This window comes from Somniosus microcephalus, chromosome 10 (assembly GCF_052327205.1).
Source record: "Somniosus microcephalus isolate GS21.2 chromosome 10, FLI_Smic_1.0, whole genome shotgun sequence".
Taxonomy (NCBI): Eukaryota; Metazoa; Chordata; class Chondrichthyes; order Squaliformes; family Somniosidae; genus Somniosus; species Somniosus microcephalus.
Genome location: NC_140996.1, coordinates 198,289,388 through 198,307,548, shown reverse-complemented (window position 1 = coordinate 198,307,548; position 18,161 = coordinate 198,289,388). Strand labels below are relative to the sequence as shown.

At 41.8% G+C, this 18,161-nt stretch overlaps 1 protein-coding gene across 1 annotated transcript in view; it reads right to left on the bottom strand.

Annotated features, from left to right (window-relative positions):
- Positions 1 to 9,880: 9,880 nt before the first annotated feature.
- foxo1a (forkhead box O1 a) overlaps positions 9,881 to 18,161 on the bottom strand; it is a 91,707-nt gene continuing 83,426 nt past the window's right edge. Inside the window, exon 3 of the mRNA XM_085999416.1 lies at positions 9,881 to 15,719. The gene's annotated coding sequence lies outside the window, so the exon portion shown is untranslated. The remainder of the gene's footprint in view (positions 15,720 to 18,161) is intronic.

Below are 18,161 nucleotides of genomic sequence, written 5' to 3'. Positions count from 1 at the left end.
CCTTTGGGGCATGCGAGTGATCATACCACCAAAGCTGTGGAAACATGTCCTCAACGAGCTGCACTCAGGACATTGTGGTATTGTCTGGATGAAGGAGCTGGCATGAAGCTACTTCTGGTGGCCCAGTCTGGATCATGAAATTGAAGTTGAAGCGAAATCATGCCCATCATGCGAGACAACCAGGGATACGCCAAGAGCAGCACCACTGCATCCATGGGAATGGCCGGCGACACCGTGGCAACGGATCCATCTGGACTTCGCGAGACCAGTGGAAGGAGCGATGTTCCTGGTCGCGGTGGACTCCCGTTCCAAATGGCCGGAGGTTGCAGTAATGTCCACTACCACTACGGAGAAAACCATCGAGACTCAGAGAGAGATGTTCGGGCGATTTGGTCTGCCGGAGCAGATCATAACCGACAATGGAACACAGTTCACATCCCAGGAGATGGAGGAGTTCCTCAAGAGCAACGGAATCCAGCACACGTTCTCCGCGCCTTATCATCCATCCACGAATGGATTGGCGGAGAGATTTGTCAGAACGCTGAAACGCACGTTGAAAGCGGCAAGAAGTGATGCTCCTCTAAAGCAGCGCCTGAATGCTTTCTTGCTGAAATACCGAAACACGCCTCATGCTACGACTGGAGCATCTCCTGCTTACCTACTCATGGGAAGGCAGCTACGGACACGCCTTGACCTGCTGAGGCCAACGTCCACAGAAGCAGTGGTGCACGCCAATCAGCAGGATCAAGTCAGCAGACGAGCTCAGAGGTCCAAAGAACAACACTTTGTGGTGGGGGGCAAAGTCCTCGCATGTAACTACAGCACCCCGGAGCGGTGGGTCCCAGCTACGGTCATTCAAAAGACGGGCCCCGTTTCATACCGAGTCCGCACCGGAGACGACTGAACATGGAGACGGCATGTAGACCAGTTACTGCCAAGACAGTCGCCACAGGTAACCCAAGAAACAGAGGATCAAGGACCTGCTGGGGGCTCCAGCAGGGACTGGTTGTCCGACCCTGAGATGGTGGCACCATCCACTCTTGTGCCATCGAGGGAGGAAGCCACGCCTGCAGGGTCACGGGAGAGCCAGCCAGAGCCTGCTCCCGAGACTAGGCGTTACCCCCAAAGAGAAAGGCAGCCTCCAGAGCGCCTTAGTTACAGTTAGTGCTAACCTGTGTGCATGGGGCAGAATAATTCCCAGGGTTAGCGGAATGTAGAGGCAGTCTACCCTCTCTTCCAAAGTTATAGTCATTTTCAGTTATTCTGTTTTGTGGACATTCTATTTTTTAAGGGGGAGGAAATATGTTGTGTATTTTGAATGTGTATTAGAATTGTCCCACATGGGATACCGTAGTGGTGATTTGCAATGCACTATGGGAAATGTAGTGCATTGAGTGAAGAAGCACATTGTAAATAAAATGGCCGTTAACTAAACTCTCCACCCCGGAGCCCTTCTTAATTGTTATATAGGTAAGGGTATAAAACCCCTTGAGACACAATTTCTAACTCTGCAACTTGCTCTATATCCAAGTTTTAAAATGCCTCACCATACAGTAGGTAATTTCCCCAATCAGGGTCCCATCTTCTCTGAGTTTGTACCTAGCCTCAGAAATTTGGAGAATATGGTTCCCCTGATCAGGGGACCATGCACTAGAGGGCTGAGTATTAAAAATGGTTTCCATTTTTAAAAAAAGATGCAGGCTATATTTTTCATTTGATTTTTGTAAGGATGAGTCAAATGTTTGGCCTAATCCTGCAGTATTGATTACAAATTTGCAGTTCACACCCTTACTGATAACTTTTGATGTTCCAGTTTAGTATCTCAGGAAAGGGACTCTGTGATGAAAAGACAGAAAGACTTGCATTTATATAGCGCCTTTCACGACCACTGGACCTCCCAAAGCGCTTTAGTCAATGAAGTACTTTTTGAAGTATAGTTACTGTTGTAATGTAGGAAACGTGGCAGCCAATTTGCGCACAGCAAGCTCCCACAAACAGCGATGTGATAATGACCAGATAATCTGTTTTTATTCTGTTGATTGAAGGATAAATATTTGTCAGGACACCAGGGAGAGCTCCCCTGCTCTTCTTCAAAATAGTACCATGGGATCTTTTACATCCACCTGAGAGAGCAGACGGGGCCTCAGTTTAACATCTCATCCGACAGTCCCTCAGTACTGCACTGGAGAGTCAGCCTGGATTTTTGTGCTCAAGTCTCTGGAGTGGGACTTGAAGCCACAACCTTCTGACTCAGAGGCGAGGGTGCTGCAAACTGAGCCACACCTGACTTGAGTTGTGCTTTAATGTGGGATATTTTAGTGAGAGACAAAGCTGGAGAAGCAATCACTTATGTAATGCTAAAATCCTGAACTTTAACTTCACTCTTTCAGCTCCATAATTCTCTACGAATACAAGAAAGATGTAAAGGCCACTGGACCCAAAGGAAAATAAGCAACACTCCAAAATACTTATTCACACATATCTTCACATTTCCATGGCTTGCAACCACTTCCCCCAAAAGGTAGCAGCACAGGAAGCATTGTGTTCCCTGGATTATTTCTATAGTTATCTCTATAATTTCTAAACCCATTCTTTACTAGTTATTTATCTAGGTCCATTTTGAATAAGCCTACTGGCACAGCATTAACTGTTTTGTTGGGAATCTGTTTCAGTATTCTGGGGTGGGGAAGAAATTTTATATCTCATTTGAAATTGGTTAATGTTAAACCTGTATCCTCAACTATATGTTCAGTCAAAGTCAAATAGCTTGCTTACATTTTCATCACCTATGCTTTCAACTGGTTTAAGATCTGGATCATGCCTCCCCATTTTTTCCAAGATTAACTTTGGCTCGGGGTTCTTCCTCATAACTTAAATCCAACGTCTTATAATTATCCTTGTTGCTCTTTTACAAATCCTCAAAAATATATCAATGTTCTTTTAAAGATAAGGTGCCCAAAGTGGTATAAAATATTCTAGATAAGGCCTCCTTGTAGTGATAAAGAGTCAGACTAAACATATGTGTTGACTTGCATTCAAATACTTTTGCAACTTACCTAGTATTTGATCAGCTTTATACCGACTGTAAATTTTCAGTGAATGGTCAATAATAAAACCCAAATCCTTTCCCATCTTTGCTGATGGACATCCTTTCAATGTGTAACGTTTGTTGCTTCCTATTCCAATATGCACAACTTTACATTTGTCTAAAATAAAAACCATTTGCCATTCCATTGCCCATCTACTTAACCGTTCAATTACACGTTGAATACTGTCCATCTCTCATCACTTGATTACGAAATTTTATATTGCACTAGTCAATCTTCAGTAGTGCAACGAGGTGTCAAGGCCAATTGTAGTCTTCAAGTGAAGTGGAGTTAGAGGGTGAAATTAATTGGACCAGGGCACACAGATGTAATTCAGTTCCCATTTTAAATTCATACATTCTGCCCTTTTTTTTTTTATACATCCATTATAAATTCCTATGTCCACATTTATAAACTGCCTATATAAACTTGCCACACTGTAATTACACCCTCCCACCTCTAAATCAGCAAATGCAGAGGACTGAGAGCAAGAGTCTGAAGATCACTGCTTATTCTTGTCCTCCAGCAGTGCCTTTTCCATTTATCACCTTCTGTTCATCATTAGCTAGGCAGTTTTCAGCTCAATTATTTGCTATTAAGTTTGAGTTTTACTTTTCAAAAGCCTCATGTGAATCTTTATCAAGTACTTTTTAAAATCCAAATAGCCTCTGGATAAGCTTTATCGACTTATTTAACTTGAATTCTATTGCAGACACTCCTTATGACCTCTGTCCCCTTTCAACGAGCATCAACATCATCTCAAACATCAGAGATATTAGACTAACTGGCCTATAATTTTTCAGTTCATGTCTCATCGTTTTTTTGAACGTCAGGACACCATTTTGGTGGTGGACCATGAACATCTGGTCAGATTCATTTGTGGATGTATTTATCTAATCACTGACCAGAAAACATCCTTCATACATGGGAAACCTCTATTGCTTCTAAAACTTAGCAAATAATTCAGAAACAAAAGAATCATTAGGCAGAGAAATGTGTCATTTGGTATCAAAAATTAAATAATGCTCTTGCCAGTGTTATATTGAAGGATATAAATGCAAGATGTTGTTGTTGATAACAGCCTGTGTTGACTCCCACTTTATTCACAATGCACCAAAGCCACATTAGTCTTATTTAAGAAAGGAGGGAGACTTATTATTTAAGAAAGGAGGGAGATAGAAAGCAGGCAACTATCGACCAGTTAGCCTAACATCTGTCATTGGGAAAATGCAGGAGTTCATTAAGGTAGTGATAGGACATTTAGAAAATCATAATATAATCAAGCAGAGTCAGCATGGTTTTATGAAAGGGAAATCATGTTTGACAAATTTGCTGGAGATCTTTGAGGATGTAATGAGCAGGGTGGATAAAGGGGAACCAGTAGATGTCGTGTATTTGGATTTCCAGAAGGCATTCGATAAGGTGCCACATAAAAAGGTTACTACACAAGATAAGAGCTCTTGGGGTTGGGGGTAATATATTAGCATGGATAGAGGATTGGCTAACAGAAAACAGAGAGTCGGGATAAATGGATCATTTTCAGGTTGGCAAACTGTAACTAGTGGGATGTCGCAGGGATCAGTGCTGGGGCCTGAACTATTTACAATCTATATTAATGACTTGGATGAAGGGACCAAATGTAATGTAGCCAAATTTGCTGATGATACAAAGATAGGTGGGAAAGCAAATTGTGTGGAGGATGCAAAGAATCTCCAAAGTGATATAGATAGGCTAAGTGTGTGGGCAAAAATCTGGCAGATGGAGTTTAATGTGGGAAAATGCAAAGTTATCCACTTTGGTAGGAAAATAATAATTTGCTTTTTTATTTTAAATGGGGAGAGATTACAAAATGCTGTGGTACAGAGGGATCTGGGGGTCATTGTACATGAATCACAAAAAGTTACCATGCAGGTACAGCAAGTAATTAGGAAGGCAAATAGAATGTTGGCCTTTATTACAAAGGGAATGGAGTATAAAAGTAGGGAAATCCTGTTAGAATTATACAGGGCGTTGCGGAGACCACACCTGGAGTACTGCGTACAGTTTTGGCCTCCTTATTTAAGGAAGAATATACTTGCATTGGAGGCAGTTCAGAGAAGGTTCACGAGGTGGTTTCCGGAGATGAAGGGGTTGTCTTATGAAGAAAGGTTGAGCAGGTTGGGCCTATACTCATTGGAGTTTAGAAGAATGAGAGGGGATCTTATTGAAAAATATAAGATTCTGAAGGGGCTTGACAGGGTAGATGGAGGGGGGATGTGGGAGAGCAATAGTGATGGGGATTCTATCGTAAGGGGAACAGATAGACGTTTCTGTGGCCGCAGACGTGACTCCAGGTTGGTATGTTGCCTCCCTGGTGCCAGGGTCAAGGATGTCACTGAACGGCTGCAGGGCATTCTGTAGGGGGAGTGCAGTCAGAAGTCGTGGTTCACATTGGTACCAATGACATGGGTAGGAGGAGGGATGAGGTCCTGCAACAAGAATTTAGGGAGCTAGGTAGCAGATTAAAAAGCAGGACCTCAAAGGTTGTAATCTCTGGATTACTCCCAGTGTCACGTGCTAGTGAGTATAGGAATAGGAGGATAAAGCAGATGAATGCATGGCTAAAGAGTTGGTGCAGGAGGGAGGGCTTTAGTTTCCTGGATCACTGGGTCTGCTTCTGGGGAAGGTGGGACCTGTAGAAGTCAGACAGGTTGCACCTGAACTGATATGGGACCAACATCCTTGCGGGGAGGTTTGTTAGTACTGTTGGGGGGGGGGGGGGGGGGTTAAACTAACTTGGCAGGGGGATGGGCTACAGAGTGGAGCTATAGTAGGGGGTGATGCACAGCCAAATATGGAGGAAAAAAAAGTCAGCCTGGAAGGCAGAGCAAATACGTAATGGCACAAGGGAGTATGGCAAGGCTGGATGGCATTTATTTTAATGCAAGGAGTCTTGCGAGTAAGGCAGATGAATTGAAGGTGTTGATGGACACATGGGAGTATGATATTGTTGCTATCACAGAGACATGGTTGTGGGAGGGGCAGGACTGGCAGCTCAATATTCCAGAGTATAGAATCTTCAGACGAGACAGATGGGGGTGTAAAAGAGGGGGTGTCGCAATATTAATCAAGGAGTCAATTACTGCTGCCAGGAGGGATGATATCTTAGCAGGTTCCTCTAATGAGACCATATGGGTAGAACTTAAAAACAAAAAAGGGGCAAGCACTTTACTGGGAGTGTACTATAGGCCCCCAGTCAGGGGGAGATAGAGGAACAGATATGTAGGCAAATCTCAGAGAAGTGTAGAAATAATAGGGTAATAATAGTAGGGGATTTCAACTTCCCAATATTAACTGGGATAGTCAAGAGTGTGAAAGGCTTAGAGGGTGCGGAATTCTTAATGTGCATCCAGGAGAGCTTTGAGCCAGCATGTAGAAAGTCCTACAAGAGAGGGGGCGGTACTGGACCTAATTCTAGGGAATGTAACCGGGCAAGTGGTAGAAGTGTCAGTAGGAGAGCATTTTGGTGACAGTGACCATAATTCGGTGAGATTTAAGGTAGTCATGGAAAAGGACAAAGATGGACCGGAAATAAAAGGTTCTAAATTAGGGGAAGGCCGGTTTTAATATGATACGGCAGGATCTGGCCAAAGTGGACTGGGATCAGCTACTTGCAGGAAAATCCACATCAGAGCAGTGGGAGTCTTTCAGAAAGGAAATAGAGAGTACAATGCCAACATGTTCCCATAAAGGTCAAGGGTGGGACCAACAAACCCAGGGAACCCTGGATGTCAAGGGATATACAAGAATGGATTAGGAAAAAAGGGAGGCTTTTGGCAGATACAAAGGACAAAAAACAGTGGAAGCCCTAGAGGAGTACAGAAAGTACAGGGGGGTACTTAAAAAAGAAATTAGCAGAGCAAAGAGGGGGCATGAAAAAACACTGGCGGGCAAAATAAAGGGAAATCCCAAGGTGTTTTATAAGTATATTAAGGGCAAGAGGATAACCAGGGAAAGAGTAGGGCCCATTAGGGACCAAAGTGGCAATCTGTGTGTAGAGCCGGAAGATGTAGGTGAGGTTTTAAATGAATATTTTGCATCTGTGTTCACTATGGAGAAGGACGATGTAGGCATAGAAATCAGGCAGGGGGGATTGTAATATACTTGAACAAATTATTATCGAGAGGGAGGAGGTACTAGCAGTTTTAGCGGGCTTAAAAGTGGATAAATCCCCAGGCCCTGACGAGATGCATCCCAGGCTGCTGTTTGAGGCAAGGGAGGAGATTGCAGGGGCTCTGACACAAATTTTCAGAACCTCTCTGGCCACAGGGGAGGTGCCAGAGGACTGGAGGACAGCTATTCAAGAAGGGTAGTAGGGATAAACCAGGGAATTACAGGCCAGTGAGCCTAACATCAGTGGTAGGGAAATTATTGGAAAAAATTCTGAGGGACAGAATTAGTCTCCACTTGGAGAGGCAAGGATTAATCAAGGATAGTCAGCATGGCTTTGTCAGGGTGAGATCATGTCTAACCAATTTGATTGAATTTTGAGAGGGGTGACTAGGTGTGTGGATGAGGGTAGTGCAGTTGATGTAGTCTACATGGACTTCAGTAAGGCTTTTGACAAAGTCCCACATGGGAGACTGGTCAAGAAGGTAAGAGCCCATGGGATCCAGGGCAATTTGGCACATTGGATCCAAAATTGGCTTAGTGGCAGGAGGCAGAGGGTGATGGTCAAAGGTTGTTTTTGTGACTGGAAGCCTGTGTCCAGTGGTGTACCGCAGGGATTGGTGCTGGGACCTTTGCTGTTTGTAGTGTACATTAATGATTTAGATATGAATGTAGGAGGTATGATCAGTAAGTTCGCAGGTGACACAAAAATTGGTGGAGTGGTAAATAGCGAGGAGGGAAGCCTCAGGCTACAGGACGATATAGACGGGTTGGTTAGATGGGCAGAACAGTGGCAAATAGAATTTAACCCTGAAAAGTGTGAGGTGATGCATTTTGGGAGGACTAACAAGGCAAGGGAATACACAATGAATTGTAAGACCCTAGGAAGGACAGAGGATCAGAGGGACCTTGGTGTGCATGTACATAGATCCCTGAAGGCAGCAGGACAAGTAGATAAGGTGGTTAAAAAGGCATATGGGATACTTGCCTTCATTAGCCAAGGCATAGAATATAGGAGCAGGGAGGTTATGATGGAGCTGTACAAAATGCTAGTTAGGCCACAGCTGGAATAGTGTGTGCAGTTCTAGTCGCCACACTATAGGAAAGATGTGATTGCATTGGAAAGGGTGCAGAGGAGATTCACCAGGATGTTACCTGGGCTGGAGCGCTTTAGCTATGAAGAAAGACTGGACAGGCTGGGGTTGTTTTCCTTAGAGCAGAGAAGGCTGAGGGGGGACCTGATTGAAGTCTACAAAATTATGAGGGGCATAGGTAGGTTAAATAGAAAGGAACTTTCCCTCTTAGTAGAGGGGTCAATAACCAAGGGGCATAGTTTCAAGGTAAGGGGCAGGAGGTTGAGGGGATTTGAGGAAAAACTTTTTCACCCAGAGAGTGGTTGGAATCTGGAATTCACTGCCTGAAAAGAGTGGTAGAGGCAGGAACCCTCAACATTCAAGAAGCATTTAGATGAGCACTTGAAATGCCATAGCATACAAGGCTATGGACCAAGTGCTGGAAAATCGGATTAGAATAGACAGGGCTTAATAGCTGGCGCAGACACGATGGGCCGAAGGGCCTCTTTTTGTGCTGTATAACTCTATGACTCGAGGGGGAATCTAGAACTAGGGGGCATCATTTCAGAATAAGGGGGCACCCTTTTAAAATCGGAAATGAGGAATTTCTTCTCTGCGGGTCATGAATCTTTGGAATTCTCTTCCCCAGAGCGCTGTGGAGTCTGGGTCATTGAATATATTTACGGTGGAGATAGAGATTTTTGAATGATAAGGGAGTCAAGGGTTATGGGGAGCGGGCAGGGAAGTGGAGTTGAGGCCAAGATCAGATCAGCCATGATCTTACTGAATGGCGGAGCAAGCTCGAGGGGCCAAATGACCTACTCCTGCTCCTATGTCTTCTGTAGACAAAACAGACGTAAAGTTCATTTTCCTTTGTGACACAATGGGGTAAAAATTCGTTGTGGTCAGTCTTTGGGCGCGTAACTGGTGGCATGCTTCCAATGCACACCCGAACCAGGATGCTCGAGGCTCAAGAGTAATTGGGCCTCCGGTTTTACTGGTAAGCTGCCAGCACCTATCACGCCTAATGAGGCGGTCACCAGTTTTCCGGCTTCCAATTTGGGCCTGCTGGCTCGCCGGCAGCAACCTTCCAGAAACTCCTGGGGGGGCGGGATCAGCCCATAGTAATCCACATCAAGTTAAGTATTAAAAAAAAGGTTGGTGGCCTACTGCAGCCGGCCCTTTAAACGACCACTGGTTAGGCCACATGTAGTACTGAGCGAAGTAATCCCGGTGCCTGCTTCGCTCTACGCTGCCGAAATTCCCGGAGGGGGCCTGGAACAGGAGTTAGGCCCCTCATTTACTTATGTAAGAAGCCCAACACCTGTTTCAAATGGGCCTCACCCATGCCTGGGAAGCCGCCTTCACCATTATGGCAGTGCCTACACCTCGGGCGCGGGATGTTGCACCATGAAATTTTCCTTGTTGCCCCCATTTTATGCCCACAAAACAGGAGCAACAAGGACACCAACTCGTTTTCCGTTCCGCCCATTTCAAGGTGGACAACGCAATCCAAATAAATGAAGCCTTTTACTCCTTAATCAGAAAAAGATAGCAGTAACACAATTCAGATTCTGTAACAGAATTTATATACATTTATTATGGCTCCATACAATAACAGCAAAGATTGTTCTTGTGTCTTTTAATGTACACTATCAGGCACTTGTCTATGAAACAATATATTTAGTTACAGCCTACATTATTGAAAGGATATAAAGTGGTGAAACTTTCAAGTACTGCTACAGTCTGTAGTACTGGAGCAAGCATTATTTACATGCCAGTTTCAGGTTACTGTTGGTCTGCGGAACATCCGTCAAAAGAAGGGTCAGTTTTGTGCAAATTGATAATTTTCATTTTTTTTTAAAAAACTATTCCTATTGCAACTTTTATTTATAAACTGGATGCAATAGATAAGTCACATTTAACTCGATTATAAGTTAATAAACGTACGTATTTAAATTTCATTAATGATTCATAAAAGTATGTTTATTAAAACATTTTTTTAAAAAGCTTAAGTGCAATTAATTTTCTATGTTGAAAAACAATTGGTCCAATGATGTTTTCTTCCCTCTTCCTAGGGATGCTCTGCTGACTCTGATCAGCCATTTACATCAAGCAGTACATAACACCCATTAGTTGTACTGAAAAAAATAGTATTGGTTTATCAAAAGCAGTATGATTTTCTTCACTAACTTCTAAATAAACTTTATATACCACGTATGGTTACATATAGCTATAATATCTGAAACAATACATCTTTCTGTTACCTTTAAAATATCTGAATAACTATTTTATAATATACTTTTAACAGTACAAATCTGCAAAAAATTCAAAGTTAAGACTTTGTATGCATAGGTAAGATCTGCACATTTCACAGAGCAATCAATCATTTACAATTAAGGTAGTTCTACTTAAAGCTTTCTGAGCTTCTATATTAAGATGACCAATGAAATATAGTTACGAAACTGTACAAGCATCTAGCTGAGAATGCGTAACACTTTGTGGTACTTTAAATTTAGTATAACGTTAAGCAGAATGAAAACTTGTATAAGAAATCTGATTGTTAAATAATTGATCAAAAAAAATGTAACAAAAAACTTACAACTTTACATTAGTCCCTGCGCAAAAATCCACATCAGGCAAAACTGATTAAATTTAGAAAACTCTTACGGCTTTTGAGTTTTGTTGTATATTTACAAAAACAGCAAACACCATCACTTAATAGCACCCCCTAGGATGTAAAAATCTAACAGCGTACATACAAAAATCTTATTTTAATCCAGTTAATATATAAAAAAAATCTGACGGTGCACGATACCCCTAAATTTTTTTCTGTGATTCTGTAAACTCATGATGGGAGGAAAAAAGACACAATCTTATTTGACCTGCAGTACTTGTTTTCTTTAAACATAATGTAAAAAAAAACCAATGTCATTGTAAATGCAGATCTTTGTAATTTTTCATTCTTAAACTATTTACTTATCAAACATGTCAGTTTATGATCAAATAAAACCCCATTATAACACTGAATGCCATCTGATCTAGCCGTCAATAGTGCGCTGTAACAAATTTAATGAGTTGAACAGATATTTGCACCTTTCGGTTGTTTGCATCGCCAAAAACAGTGCCAACCATGGCATTTTATATTGAATATTTTCAAGAGTATGACTTTCATCTTTAAAAGTTTTTTTCTGCCATCCCCAATGGTCTCGGGACCATGTGCTGTCTGGGGTTCACCCATTGATGGGCCTCCACCAATACGGCTATGAAAACCAACTGCTAGGAGGTGTGCCAGTGACTCTCCCTCCCCATCAGCAAAGTGACTAGTCTTTGCTCGAGGTATCTCCATAGCAGCTCAGCTGAGAATGAAAACTCAACAATTTTTTGATGGGGAGAAGGGAATGGAATGTGGTCCTTGGTATTCCAAAATGATGCGCCAAGGCACTTAAATACTGTCGCTACCACCAGAGCTGTAGAGAGGGAGGGAGGGAGGGGGAGAGAGAGAGAGAGAGAGAGAGAGAGAGAGAGAGAGAGAGAGAGAGAGAGAGAGAGAGAGAGAGAATTTAGATTTATATAACACCTTCAAACTTTACATCCAATGGACTACATTTAAAATGTAATCACAGTTATGTAGGTAAACACAGCAGCCAATTTCTGCATAGCAATGTGCCACAAACAGCAAATGAATGAATGACCATATAATCTTGTTTTGGTGGTGCTGGTTGAGGGAGAATGTTGGCCAGGAGAACTCCCTGCTTTTCCTTGTATAGTGCCTTAGGATCTGTTACAGCCATCTGAGCGGCAGACGGGGCCTTGACTCAACATCTCATTTAAAAGATAGCACCTTCAACGATGCAACACTCCCCCCTTGCTACACTGAAATGTCAACCTAAATTATGTACTCATATATCCATAGTGGGGGTTGAACCCACAACCTTCTGACTCAGGTGAGAGGGCTATCACTGATCCAAGCTGATAGCATGGATACTGAGCGGCCTCTAACGTGGGCGTCAGACACAGAATCCAGATCTGTTCTCACAACTTAATGCATGCTTCAATAAACTAGGATTAGCAAGTAATGGTTTGAAATTTTACATCTTGGGACATCATCTCTTGCAGACAGAGCATCTGAGAAAAATCAATACTGGTGTCTCTGAATGACCCTGGGATGGCAGGAATGACGTATGAGGAGAGATTGGGTCGATTAGGCTTATATTCGCTAGAGTTTAGAAGAATGAGAGGGGATCTCATTGAAACTTATAAAATTCTAACAGGACTAGACAGACTAGATGCAGGAAGGATGTTCCCAATGGCGGGGGAGTCCAGAACCGGGGTCACAGTCTAAGGATAAGGGGTAAGTCATTTAGGACAGAGATGAGGAATTTCTTCACCCAGAGAGTGGTGAACCTGTGGAATTCTCTACCACAGAAGACAGTTGAGGCCAATTCATTAAATATATTCAAGAAGGAGTTAGATATATTTCTTAAGGCTAAAGGGATATGGGGAGAAAGCAGGGACAGGGTACTGAATTTGGATGATCAGCCATGATCTCATTAAATGGCAGAACAGGCTTGAGGGGCTGAATGGCCTACTCCTGCTCCTATCTTATGTTTCTACCCTCCCACTCAATGCCATGCGATGCAGATGCCCTTTCTCCCCAACCACCTGCAACGTAAATTTTACAAGTCTTACTTGCGTAGCTATACACAGTGTGATGTTGCCAGGGGTGAAAGTAAACGAGTTAGGCTGCCTTCTGCACAGAGAAGGCATGTACCTCCTGGTATATTTGAAGAATGTACATAAAAGGAGGACTAGGTGTGGCTATCTTGCAGGTGTCATCCAAGCAATTGGTGGTGAGTTGAGCAGAAGGTGATCCCATTCCTTTAGTTAAACGGTCTTCTACAGGTGAGTAGCTAGTGCGTAACGAGACACTATCCATTTGGAAAGCTAGAGTTTCAAACTACTTGTGGACTAGCAGGCTAAAACATCGCCAATCACATGTTTGATCTGGATGAAATGAATACCCTTTAACAGTAAAGCTGAATAGTATGAAGAGGCTGGAGGTTGGTACATGTCAAGAAAACCTCCTGCACTAGAAGCACATTGGTACTGAACCATAAGAAGTGCAACTATAATACTTGCACATTTCAAAAAAAAAACTAGGGACTCAAAAGAAGGACGCTGATACATCACAAAACAATCTACCACCTAAAGAATCTAGAGTTTCTTCAGCTGAGGCTCAAATCCCAAGCACTGGGCCAAGATCAAGCTTGTGGAGATGAGAGTTTAGAAAATATTTTGAAATCAATTTATATAGGTCGAGTGCTGGTTTGCATGTGTTTGAGCCATTGCCAGAAACATCTTCGCAAGATCATCTCCTATGGTCATATAGTGCAAAACAAAACATCTGCACTTGGTTGAAAATATTGCTGCATAGGCCATCAAGGTCAACTTCCTCAATGACAAGAAGTTTCTCAATATCAAGGCAGATTGTGGTATTGCAACACTAATGTTTACATCTAAAACTGAAGAACTAGTTGGAGATCTATTAAGTCAGTGCCAAATAGCCACTTTTTAAATTTCAGGAGTCTTCAATTAGTTTTAGCAGAAGAGATGAACAGAAGCCCTTTCCCTTGTACTGAGGTGGTTAAGTGGAATCTTCATGCCAGAATTTTGCCAGGGCCTTATGTTTGGAAGAACAAAATGGTAAAACCTCTCCTTGACAGACTGAAGACTGCAGCCTTCAGCCTTATAATGGCAACATTCCTCCATGTGGTGTGCCTCAGACTGCAAGGTTGCAGCCATGGCGATCAATCTATGGATACTTGAAACTACAATGAGTGCTACAAATAAAACATGGAGATAACAAAAGACATTTTATATAAATTAAATCAGTCGTAAGATACAAATATCAGTGTAACTTTTTTCTGAAATGTTTTTTTTAAACTAAGAGTCTCAACGTTAAAAACCAAATCACAACTAGTTTTCAACTTTGCAAAGTCACAATAACCAAGGAGAGAACCTCAGACTACTCTGAAATAGTCTGGTAATTTATATAGGATGGCATATGCCACATTCTCATGTTTGCAGAGTTGCTGTGGAGATGGTGAGGGCCCAATCGAAAGGATGGCATAGCTATCTACAAACTATGTAATTATGTATTGAAAATATAAAAACTCACTGCAAACACTCACACTGCTTCAAAAAGCAAAATTTTACATCAGAGCTCAAGCATATTAGAAGAGTTTGTTTATATTTTGAACTATATTGCATAAGATGCATTACAACTCTCCTAAAATAAAAGTAATTATCTGAATATTAAACACTCAAGAGGGTCATTCTAACCTAACCTGCCCGGTAGGAAGCTGATGGGTCCGGATCGGCCGCCCGTTTTACACCCTGCCCGATTTTACTTTCCATTGACTTCACCGGGCGGGGTGTTAAATGGGTGGCCAATCCAATCCAGTTTCCTACCGGGTGAGTTCAGTTAAAACTCCCGCACCACCCCCCCCCCCCTTGCGATCCAAAGAGCAGTCTTTAAATTTGACAAAAAAAATCAATCAGTGGTATAAGGTCTTTTAAAAGTTGATTTTTTTAAATTCCTGTTGTTTGTGTATTAGCAAAAGGTCATGTATGTACAAACATCTTGCATGTTAGATCATGTCTTTATTCTTGAGTATTTTGAAATGGGTCCATCATCTAATGTCAGTCACTAAAACCAGCATCCCATGTAGATGCTCAAAAAATCAAGTTACTGGTATTGCAAGCCCAGTTGGTGTAACGCGAGCTAGTCAGCAACAACATAGTAGATATGCAAGCAGTCTGTCCTAAGGCTTAAAGGCAGAATATAATCAATAATCAATATATCACTACAAACTGACAAGTTTGGAAGTTGAACCCAACCTTAACTGCAGGTCAGTCCTATTTCTCAGAGGTGAAGGACTTGCCACCATCATATAATGATGGCGTTTTAAAATCAAATGGCAAGTGTGTTATTTGCATTGAGATTTTCACAATACACTACTGGAATTCATTGATGAGGTTTGGGGACTCGGGAGCAGAGTTTGTTACAGCCATAGTCAACAACTAGATCAGGCCCATGTAATGCTCATAATTAAAAAGAAAATTGTTAATTAAGCACACAATGCACATATGTTTGGAAATGACATTCTGTAGTGAGTTTGGCACTTTGTAACCAAACAGTTCCAAATTCCAGAGGCCTTATCTAAAGCAGCACATAACCTGCAAACATTGGGCAAACATCCTGTGCAGGAAAATGTTCCATGCTGCCAAGTATGATGAAAGGGAAAAGGGAGCATTTATCAAGAGAATTCAGTGAGGGTGAAGGACATCTTTGGACTGCTTTTCCCAATTCCTGATGTCAATCCAGTCTGGGTGCCTTCAGAAAAATCTAGTTTAACGAGAAAAAGAAAAAGTGTGTCAAAAACACAAAAAGACAGATACCTATTCCAAGTGAGACTAATACTTGTAATAATTCAGAAATAGGGCACTGTCCTTACACTTAATCTTAAATTTTCAACAACAGTTCAGAGACGTTGTTTAAAAAAAAATCAGAACTTGGATGAACTCTCAGTTGCTGGGCAGAAGAAAACAAACTAAACCCCTTAACTTAAGAGAAATTCAGAACTGTTGCATTTCACGGAGAACCCTCTGGCCAGCTTTGGCTTGCACTGATATAAAAAAAACTCAATTCAACTTAAATGAATACCAGCTCTTATTTACGATCATGATATCCCCACTACAGTAAATCCTAGTAATCAGGGATTGAGTACAAGACTGTAATCTAATCTCCAGGATTCAATCGACTGTTAAAACTGCTAGAGCAAAGCTCAAGTCATTTATAAGTCATCTGAAACTCTCAATTAGATTACAACCTTGTAAAATGGACTCTCAGGTATCAGTTGTTATGTAAATCTCAAAAAGCACTATTGCCAAACACAATCCCTTAATTACTCTAGCAATTTCTGTATATATATAAAAATTTTAAAAATAATATATATATTTACAAAGTCATATTTGACAAATTGTTTAGCTGCAGTAAACTTAATATATACATTCTACAATTAATGTTTAATTTCTTAGTACACAAATAAGGGATTAATTAGGACATACATATAGTATTACATATCATGTGACATGAAGCTGCAACACTTCAACATATTTTTATTGAAATGTACCTACAAATATTCCCATTGAACAAGCTTTTTGTTCATTTTTTGAAGACACAATGCAGGGATATATTAAGTAGAAAGGAGGTACGACCATGTCCCATTGTTTAAAAAAATGCCAATAAACCCAAAATAAACTGAAGTACTGTATGTACAAAAATACAGAGCAGACTTCACAGGACGTGGGTACAAACTCGTGTCCCAATCCTCTGTGGTTGCACCATCCAAATAAATGTGGTCATCCTGTCTGAAGGAGGAACCGAGTAGAAGTTTTCTTCCCTACATGTGGTTGAAGGAAGGATGTTACATATAAGGAAAGAAAGAATAAAAGATCAAACTTGCATTTATATTGGTGCTTTTCATATCCTCAGGATGTCCCAAAACACTTCATAGCCAAGTGAATTACTTTTCAAGTGGTTGTTTTTGTAGGAAAGCGTGGCAGCCAATTTGCACACAGCAAAGTCCCACAAAGATCAAATGAGATAAATGACCAGCTAAACTGTTTTGGCGGGGCCATTTGAGAGAGAAATGACAACGTCAGAGCTCCTTGCTCTTCTAACTGTATTAAGAGATTTTCAGGTCCAGCTGAACAGGAGATGGGACCTTGATTTAGAGTCTCATCTAAAAGACAGCACCTTTGACAATGCAGCACTCCTTCAGTACTGGTCTTAAAGTGTGCAGTGGGGCTTGAACTCAACCTTCTGAGCCAAGCGGACAGCAGCATAAAGCATGGGGCAGTTTGCCTGGCCATTAAACAACTACAGAATAATGCACTGTGACCAGAAAAACGAGAGATACAAAAGTGATTTATTTATTTATTTTTTTGCAGGGAAGGGAAGGAAATTAACTTAACTCCAGCCTGGATAATGGTAGCTGTTGTTTTATGTTCAGTGATTTTTCACAAGTATGGACGGAATGCAAAGCCTAGTCTTAGTTTTGCAGGTATATTGTATTTTCTGTCAAAGCTCTGAAATGCTGTTGCTTCACTCTTGTACTGGGCAAGGCATGAACTGATACTTTAAGACTGAAACAGCACCCACTCAAAAAACAAAAGATTCTCAGTTTTCACTACTTATATGAGATACCATGTATGTAATATGCATTACAAAACCACCTTTAATTCACAGAATTACAAATTCAGAAACTACAGCAATCCGTTCTTTACAAAAATTCTGGGGGGTCGATTTTAACCCTACTCGCCCAGTGGAAACCAGGCAGGTAGGCAGTTAAAACTGATCAGGTGACATCTGCCGACGTCCCACTTGGATTCTGCCATCTTTGATCTTAATCTGCTCTTCCGAGCGGCCGGTGCCGGCAGAGTTGTTCTTTAATTACACAGATCAGGGTCCGATGACATCATCAAGCCCCGACTGCTATTTTAACTCTGATGCGAGTGGGGCGGCTGCGGCAGCTTTCCCCATCAGGTGAACTCAGGTCAAAACAGGATCGGAAACCAGAAGAAGTCATTAGAGGTAAAGTTTGAAATAACAACAGAAAGTGCTAGAAACACTCAGCAGGTCAGGCAGCATCGAGAAGCGAGAGAAACAGAGTCATCATTTCAGGTCGAACCCTTCGTCAGAGCTGGAAAAGGTTAGGGAGGAGAGATTTTTAAGCCGGGGCAGGGAGGAAAGAACAAAGGGAAGGTCTGTGATAGGATGGAAGGC